Raw genomic sequence first — 10,236 nt, forward strand, 5'->3', positions numbered from 1 at the left:
AAATAGAATTATCTCTTCATAACTCCATAAGGAAATAATTGTATTCCATACAGTAATGATAAAATAGAACAGAGACAGCTCTCTCTCTCTCTCTCTCTCTCTCTCTCTGTCCTTCTCGTGGTCCTAATCACACATTGGACTAATGTCAAATTATAAACTTCTTCTTAATGATTTGTTTTTACATAGCCCCTAAAAAACTGTCTGCTGTCTTTCTAGTGAGGGTGATCAGGCCTCATCAGGAAGTCAGAACAGAGGTCAGAGGTCAGTCAGCCCTATTAAGTGAGTGTTTGTTTTCCTGTACCTCAGACATTATTTAAAGATATTTCACATTTTGTGTATCAGGTTTACATTGGGTTTTTCAGTACATTTCTTCTAATCAAGAGAATATACATGTGTGCAACCACATCGCTGACAATAGAAACATTAATTTGTGTACAGCATCATTTCTAAACTGTAAAAAAACACTAAAACCAAATAAACCCCACACTTCTAAATCAAACCGTATTAACCACTAATAAATATTCATTAATAGGTGGGTTGTGTGTGGGTGCTGGCATGTGTGTGGCAAACATCGTAGGGTAAACACAAACAAAATGGCCAGGCCTGGCTTAATTTGGGAGATCCCTTAGCAGCTGGATCTGGGCACTTTTAAGTGCTCTCCTAAGGCACCTGCTTCAGGAAACCTTTCAAAGGGAGAGATACAGAATAATTGATAAACATGAAAAACTTGGTAGTGGACATTCCATCAGTCCTGGAAAAAAAAAGAAAATGAACATGTTCTTTGTTTTCACTATGTTGCATTTTAATCAGTCCTAAAAATTCTTAATCATTAATTGAGTTTACTGCATCTTGGTCAGGAAGTCTCAATAAACCCATGCGTCTACAGAATTATACTTCAGACACATTTATACTTCAGACATATCAGATGGTATGGTGTCCCATAAAGCTCAATTGGATCTTTATCTTTTTGACCTATTGCATTGACATACAATTCTGTACAAACTGTCCCAAATTTCCCCACTGTGTCTTGTTGGGGAATAATCAAAGATGGACTTTGTGATAACTAACTCTGACTTGTGTGTGGTTTGCTCTCATGATTTGGTAAATAGAGGAAATTTCCACGACAGTCTCTCACAGCCTGTTTTAGTTCAGTGTGTACTGGCGGCTATCTATTGTTCCACAGGAAGGTTCTCTCTAACCCAGACAACAGATTACTTAAACATGAGACCAGTGGACCAGGCCTTAAAAGGTGAGCAGCCTCTAATTTAATATCAGTCTGAATGCTCAATCCCTCTGTTTTACTCCTTCAAATTACTAAAATATTGCACTATTAGATTGCTTTTTTAAAACCTCTTAGGGAAGCTGCGAATTTTCGCAGCTTTTTGTTAAAAATCGCGCAACATTTCAGCGCCCTGCTATTCATGCCAGGAATATAGTATATGCATATGATTAGTATGTGTGGATAGAAAACACTCAGACGTTTCTAAAACTGGTTAAATCACGGCTGTGAATATAACAGAACGTGCGTTTCATCGAAAAGTGCAGGAAAATCTGATCACTGAAAATGGAAAAAAAAATCCATGCGCCACTTCCAAGAGATGTTAAAGGTGACCCAGATTAAATGAGGTCGAGGTTGCAATACCTACAGCTTCCACACGATGTCAACAGTCTTGTCATTTGCCTACGATTTGTTTCTTGGTCAAACGAAGAAGAGAAAAGCCATTTCATCAAATCAAATCAAATTGTATTTGTCACATACACATGGTTAGCAGATGTTAATGCGAGTGTAGCGAAATGCTTGTGCTTCTAGTTCCGACAATGCAGTGATAACCAACAAGTAATCTAACTAACAATTCTAAAACTACTGTCTTATACACAGTGTAAGGGGATAAAGAATATGTACATAAGGATATATGAATGAGTGATGGTACAGAGCAGCATACAGTAGATGGTATCGAGTACAGTATATACATATGAGATGAGTATGTAGACAAAGTAAACAAAGTGGCATAGTTAAAGTGGCTAGTGATGCATGTATTACATAAGGATGCAGTCGATGATGTAGAGTACAGTATATACGTATGCATATGAGATGAATAATGTAGGGTAAGTAACATTATATAAGGTAGCATTGTTTAAAGTGGCTAGTGATATATTTACATCATTTCCCATCAATTCCCATTATTAAAGTGGCTGGAGTTGGGTCAGTGTCAATGACAGTGTGTTGGCAGCAGCCACTCAATGTTAGTGGTGGCTGTTTAACAGTCTGATGGCCTTGAGATAGAAGCTGTTTTTCAGTCTCTCGGTCCCAGCTTTGATGCACCTGTACTGACCTCGCCTTCTGGATGATAGCGGGGTGAACAGGCAGTGGTTCGGGTGGTTGATGTCCTTGATGATCTTTATGGCCTTCCTGTAACATCGGGTGGTGTAGGTGTCCTGGAGGGCAGGTAGTTTGCCCCCGGTGATGCGTTGTGCAGACCTCACTACCCTCTGGAGAGCCTTACGGTTGAGGGCGGAGCAGTTGCCGTACCAGGCGGTGATACAGCCCGCCAGGATGCTCTCGATTGTGCATCTGTAGAAGTTTGTGAGTGCTTTTGGTGACAATCCGAATTTCATCAGCCTCCTGAGGTTGAAGAGGCGCTGCTGCGCCTTCTTCACGACGCTGTCAGTGTGAGTGGACCAATTCAGTTTGTCTGTGATGTGTATGCCGAGGAACTTAAAACTTGCTACCCTCTCCACTACTGATCCATCGATGTGGATAGGGGGGTGTTCCCTCTGCTGTTTCCTGAAGTCCACAATCATCTCCTTAGTTTTGTTGACGTTGAGTGTGAGGTTATTTTCCTGACACCACACTCCGAGGGCCCTCACCTCCTCCCTGTAGGCCGTCTCGTCGTTGTTGGTAATCAAGCCTACCACTGTTGTGTCGTCCGCAAACTTGATGATTGAGTTGGAGGCGTGCGTGGCCACGCAGTCGTGGGTGAACAGGGAGTACAGGAGAGGGCTCAGAACGCACCCTTGTGGGGCCCCCGTGTTGAGGATCAGCGGGGAGGAGATGTTGTTGCCTACCCTCACCACCTGGGGCGGCCCGTCAGGAAGTCCAGTACCCAGTTGCACAGGGCGGGGTCGAGACCCAGGGTCTCGAGCTTGATGACGAGCTTGGAGGGTACAATGGTGTTGAATGCCGAGCTGTAGTCGATGAACAGCATTCTCACATAGGTATTCCTCTTGTCCAGGTGGGTTAGGCAGTGTGCAGTGTGGTTGAGATTGCATCGTCTGTGGACCTATTTGGGCGGTAAGCAAATTGGAGTGGGTCTAGGGTGTCAGGTAGGGTGGAGGTGATATGGTCCTTGACTAGTCTCTCAAAGCACTTCATGATGACGGAAGTGAGTGCTACGGGCGGTAGTCATTTAGCTCAGTTACCTTAGCTTTCTTGGGAACAGGAACAATGGTGGCCCTCTTGAAGCATGTGGGAACAGCAGACTGGTATAGGGATTGATTGAATATGTCCGTAAACACACCGGCCAGCTGGTCTGCGCATGCTCTGAGGGCGCGGCTGGGGATGCCGTCTGGGCCTGCAGCCTTGCGAGGGTTAACACGTTTAAATGTCTTACTCACCTCGGCTGCAGTGAAGGAGAGAGCGCATGTTTTCGTTGCAGGCCGTGTCAGTGGCACTGTATTGTCCTCAAAGCGGGCAAAAAGTTATTTAGTCTGCCTGGGAGCAAGACATCCTGGTCCGTGACTGGGCTGGGTTTCTTCTTGTAGTCCGTGATTGACTGTAGACCCTGCCACATGCCTCTTGTGTCTGAGCCGTTGAATTGAGATTCTACTTTGTCTCTGTACTGATGCTTAGCTTGTTTAATAGCCTTGCGGAGGGAATAGCTGCACTGTTTGTATTCGGTCATGTTGCCAGACACCTTGCCCTGATTAAAAGCAGTGGTTCGCGCTTTCAGTTTCACGCGAATGCTGCCATCAATCCACGGTTTCTGGTTAGGGAATGTTTTTATCGTTGCTATGGGAACGACATCTTCAACGCACGTTCTAATGAACTCGCACACCGAATCAGCGTATTCGTCAATATTTTTATCTGACGCAATACGAAACATGTCCCAGTCCACGTGATGGAAGCAGTCTTGGAGTGTGGAGTCAGCTTGGTCTGACCAGCGTTGGACAGACCTCAGCGTGGGAGCCTCTTGTTTAAGTTTCTGCCTGTAGGCAGGGATCAACAAAATGGAGTCGTGGTCAGCTTTTCCGAAAGGGGGCGGGGCAGGGCCTTATATGCGTCGCGGAAGTTAGAGTAACAATGATCCAAGGTTTTACCACCCCTGGTTGCGCAATCGATATGCTGATAAAATTTAGGGAGTCTTGTTTTCAGATTAGCTTTGTTAAAATCCCCAGCTACAATGAATGCAGCCTCCGGATAAATGGTTTCCAGTTTGCAAAGAGTTAAATAAAGTTCGTTCAGAGCCATCGATGTGTCTGCTTGGGGGGGGATATACACGGCTGTGATTATAATCGAAGAGAATTCTCTTGGTAGATAATGCGGTCTACATTTGATTGTGAGGAATTCTAAATCAGGTGAACAGAAGGATTTGAGTTCCTGTATGTTTCCTTCATCACACCATGTCTCGTTAGTCATGAGGCATACGCCCCCGCCACTCTTCTTACCAGAAAGATGTTTGTTTCTGTCGGCGTGATGCGTGGAGAAACCCGTTGGCTGCACCGCATCGGATAGCGTCTTCCCAGTAAGCCATGTTTCCGTGAAGCAGAGAACGTTGCAGTCTCTGATGTCCCTCTGGAATGCTACCCTTGCTCGGATTTCATCAACCTTGTTGTCAAGAGACTGGACATTGGCAAGAAGAATGCTGGGGAGTGGTGCGCGATGTGCCCTTGTCCGGAGTCTGACCAGAAGACCGCTACGTTTCCCTCTTTTTCGGAGTCGTTTTCTTGGGTCGCTGCATGCGATCCATTCCGTTGTCCTGTTTGTAAGGCAGAACACAGGATCCGCGTCGCGGAAAACATATTCTTGGTCGTACTGATGGTGAGTTGACGCTGATCTTATATTCAGTAGTTCTTCTCGACTGTATGTAATGAAACCTAAGATGACCTGGGGTACTAATGTAAGAAATAACACGTAAAAAAAACAAAAAACTGCATAGTTTCCTAGGAACGCGAAGCGAGGCGGCCATCTCTGTCGGCGCCGGACATTATTTCCAGACGGACACCTATAGAATTTACATCGCCTAGTGATCAATTTTATCGCTTATTAACGTGTACTAATACCTAAAGTTGCATTACAAAAGTATTTCGAAGTGTTTTGTGAAAGTTTATCGTCGACTTTTTTAATTTAAAAAAATGACGTTACATTAGAAAACGCTATTTTTTTTCCGTTGTTCACACGGTCTTCATAGATCGATATCTAGGCTATATATGGACCGATTTAATCGAAAAAAGACCCAAAATGATGTTTATGGGACATCTAGGAGTGCCAAGAAAGAAGCTCGTCAAAGGTAATGAATGTTTTATATTTTATTTCTGCGTTTTGAGTAGCCCCCGGCTATCGCAAAATCTGTCGTTAGGTGACGTTGCAGTATTTTGGGGGATACATGCTATCAGATAATAGCTTCTCATGCTTTCGCCGAAAAGCATTTTACAAATATGACTTGGTGGATAGATTCACAACGAGTGTAGCTTTAATTCAGTACATTGTATGTCCATTTTAATGAAAGTTTGAGTTTTATCAAAAACTATATGTGGCGCACTTGAAATTTCCGCTGATTGATGTTCCCATCACGGGATCACGGCCCTAACAAGTTTAAAGCCAATTACCATTCACTTTGTTACTTTCACTAGTCTCCATAATCTGTTTCCTTCAACTGGGTTTCAGTTTCCTTCAACTGAAACCCTTCTACTCTTTCCAGTATAAAATAAAACATTCTCAATCACTACTCCTAATACACACGGATCACTCTCAAAAAATGTTCTGCTACTGTATTTATTTATTTATTTTGCTCCTTTGCACCCCATTATTTATATCTTTCTATTTATATCTTTCTTCCACTGCAAATCTACCATTCCAGTGTTTTACTTGCTATATTGTATTTACTTCGCCACCATGGCCTTTTTGTGCCTTTGCCTCCCTTATCTCACCTCATTTGCTCACATTGTATATAGACTCATTTTTCTACTGTATTATTGACTGTGTTTGTTTTACTCCATGTGTAACTCTGTGTCGTTGTATGTGTCGAACTGCTTTGCTTTATCTTGGCCAGGTCGCAATTGTAAATGAGAACTTGTTCTCAACTTGCCTACCTGGTTAAATAAATAAAAATTAACTGGGTTGGCACTGTCTTAGTCTCCAGTAGATATTGTGCTCCGTCCATAATAAGTCTGACACCTGAGACAACAGGGAAACGGATGCAATCTCCATTTTGTCTACTCACAAATTGGTTTAGAACATCATCATTTGGGATATAAACAAAAACTCCATCTCGAGCACAATAAATTGTAGCCTTTTAAGATTAGTTAACAGAAAATCATGTTCAACATTCATTGGTTCTATTTAACAGGGTATGGGCTTATTTCAAAATGTTTTATCAGGGTGGAGGAAATCTTCTAAGCGTTCATTAGGTCTATTGGTTAGGGTTAAGTCAAGTCCCATACAATGCTTTAACTTTATCATACAAATGATCCATAAAGGGACCACCTTGAACATAATACTTTTTACTCCACTTACGTACTTCTACGTGTGGGTGTACTATTTGTATATATATATTTTTTTCTATTCTTACATCATAATAACCCATTATACATATATTACGTTACTTTATCTCTCGTAACCCATTATGCATTTGTGTTACATCACAAAATCCTCCTCTACACCAGTGTTCTACTCATACGGGGGTTTAAATATTTACAGTAGCTTTATTTAACAGCATATTCGGAAATAGTTCTCTCTTCTTTCCTTTTTATGCGTTACCCGCCTTGATTTTATTTTATATCATTTTTTAAAAACATTTTTTATACAGATTCTTTTCAATTGACCTACTGAAATCAGTTGCCGTTCCTCAATTGTTCATGGATGATGTCTCCTCCTGGGCAGTTCACAGCAAGAGTCTGTTCTGGGCAGGTCCTCGTCCTCTTTTGGTCAGACGTGAATTTCCCTCACGCTTCATAAAATGCCCCAGCGGTTTTCCTCGCAAGACCCCCACTGGAAAGCTCCCCAGGCAGAATCAATGATGCTGTTCGTTGATGCCAAATTGTCATGGAAAAACTTTTGACCATTTTAATTAAAAACAATCACAGTAAGGTACTTAAATGTTCCCCAGAAATGATTTGATATTCAGATAAAACGGCTGCATTGGGTCTTTTAACTCAAGATTTCTCATTTCATGCATTTAAGCACTGTGCCAACTTCCAAGAAAGCTATTGATTTGAATAATGTGGATTAAATCATACACCAGGGTATGATTAGTTTACTGAGAATCTCCTTTTTTTGGTGAATCAAATGACCCCCCCATTGTCCGCTCCACATTAAGTCCACATACTGCACATACTGCCAAACGGCATCAACAAAACTGTGACCACACGCTTACATGAAGCATTCCTCAGCCATCTGTCAATCAGTCTCCCTTTGGCCTCTAAGCTTTTGACATGAGCACGTATAAACCCCGGCCTTAATTCCCACCCCTCCATACATTTCCCTTCCCCATTAGGGATGGCTATCGATCGCCACTACCGCACAGCCCCACATCTACTCCAATAGCTCTTGTGCCCTGCTGAGAGACAAGAGGAGACGAGCCGAGGAGATTGAGATGTCCTGGTGACGGCACTGACAGATTGAGATCGGTACGAGGAGTGGGCCTCCCTGCTCCCCTCCACCTCCCTCCCTCTCCACGGTGTGTCTGGGAGGCTCGAGAGGGCCCTATTACCTTCCATGGATCTTCCTCTGTCTTCAGTGTATACCATTATCCAGAGAGACTTACAGTAGTGAGGGCATACATTTTCGTACTTGTCCTCTGTGGGAATCAAACCTCTGTCTAGACATGCTGGTCATCCAACAACAACAAGGTACATCTCATGATGTCCCTAATATCTCACCTAATTCTGAAAAATGCCTCAATTTCGCTGTGACAGGTTAAGGATGACAAAAATAACAGTTCTGTGTCCTGACGCTCCATCTTGCTAGTGTCCTTGACAATGTTGACTGCAAAAACTTTCATCAACTAGAACTTAATCTCCAAAGTTTTTGAATAGAGTTGCAAAGCTACCGGTAATTTACGAAAGTAGTCGTGGTGATTTTGGTAATTAGCGTGTAATCTATGGAAATCTATGGTAACTTTGGTCATTTATACTTGAATAACTATGTATATATTGTACATTACTTCCTAGTGGATAGACCATATGGTTCAAGAGAAAACAGCCTAAATTGTGGGGGGAAAAGCATCTAATTATCCTTATTTTCACTCTGCAACTGTCTTCTTTCACAACTGCCACCAGTTTGGCCCAAAAACGTTTACAACAAAGACATACTGACATAATACAATAAAAAAATGTGTACAAAATATATAAAGAATATTTCATGCTGAAACCCTCAAACACCAATGGTATTCAATAAGTGTATGGTTTAGGTTTATGTTTCTCAGCTTTGTCATTCTATTTATTATTTTAAAATCATCTTATTACTTTTTTTGTCAAATATATTTGACATGTGATAAGGCCACACAGAGGCCCAGAGATCATTACAGACATCTGTGATAATCTGATGTTCCCAAAAATGTCACTAGATGTCATCTGATAAAATTCCATATATTCCTTGAAACTTTCCAGAATTCTGATAGTTTACTGGTAAGTTTCCAGTAATATACCCTCCCCCTTTGCAACCATAGTTTTGAACCACTTCCAGAACATCACAGCCGATCATTTACACACACACAACCACTCACACTGTTGCCACGTAGCGATATGCCCTTCCACATTATTCAGAACAACAACGCTGAGCTGTCTAGATTGTGCTCTCTTGGTCAATGTTTACCTAGCAAACTGCTGTGGCAGATGATGTACGACCTAGTACACTTGAACAAACGGTGTCAAGGTGTTTGCTAGGAAACTTTTAAAAAATGCTCTGAGACAAAGCAAAACATAAATAAAGCAAATAACAGGAACTCTTCCATACATCCTCCAAGATCACAACTACCAGCCCCCACCCAGAGAGACCAGCTCTACCCTTCACCAACAGGCCCCATCCAGAGAGGTCCGCTCCACCCCACTACCCCCCATACTAACAGGACAACACGCCAATCAGAATAGACCAACAGTGCAGCAAGACAACTATGCAGAAGCGGCACGAAGAATCTGCTTCACATAATCTGCTCAAAAAGCCATGAATTCCTTCTTTATTTTTATCAGAAATATAATTATCTGATTGTTATTAGAAATATAACGTATTATCATTCTGAGTTCAGTTTTAACTAAGCTACCCAGGAAAGGGTTAAAGTTAGCCCATATATGCTATATACAGTGGGGCAAAAAAGTATTTAGTCAGTCACCAATTGTGCAAGTTTTCCCACTTAAAAAGATGAGAGGCCTGTAATTTTCATCATAGGTACACTTCAACTATGACAGACGAAATGAGGGGAAAAAATCCAGAAAATCACATTGTAGAATTTTTTATGAATTTATTTGCAAATTATGGTGGTATACTGAAGATAGCCCTATTTGGTAAAATACCAAATCCATATTATGGAAGAACAGCTCAAATAAGCAAAGAGAAACGACAGTCAATCATTACTTTAAGACATGAAGGTCAGTCAATACGGAACATTTCAAGAACTTTTAAAGTTTATTAATGTGCAGTTGCAAAAACCATCAAGCGTTATGATGAAACTGGCTCTCATGAGGACCCAGAGGCACCTTGAGTTCACTGGAGTTACCAGCCTCAGCAATTGCAGCCCAAATATATTCTTCACAGATTTCAATTAACAGACACATCTCAACATCAACTGTTCAGAGGACACTGTATGAATCAGGCCTTCATGATCAAATTGCTGAAAGAAACCACTACTAAAGGACAACAATAAGAAGAGACTTGCGTATGCCAAGAAACACGAGCAATGGATATTAGACTGGTGGAAATCTGTTCTTTGGTCTGATGAGTCCAAATTTGCGTTTTTTTTTGGTTCCAACGGATGATCTCACCTCCACACCTCCAGGCTGTCTAAGGGCTATTTTACCAAGGAG

Source organism: Oncorhynchus nerka, linkage group LG23 (genome assembly GCF_034236695.1).
Source record: "Oncorhynchus nerka isolate Pitt River linkage group LG23, Oner_Uvic_2.0, whole genome shotgun sequence".
Lineage (NCBI taxonomy): Eukaryota > Metazoa > Chordata > Actinopteri > Salmoniformes > Salmonidae > Oncorhynchus > Oncorhynchus nerka.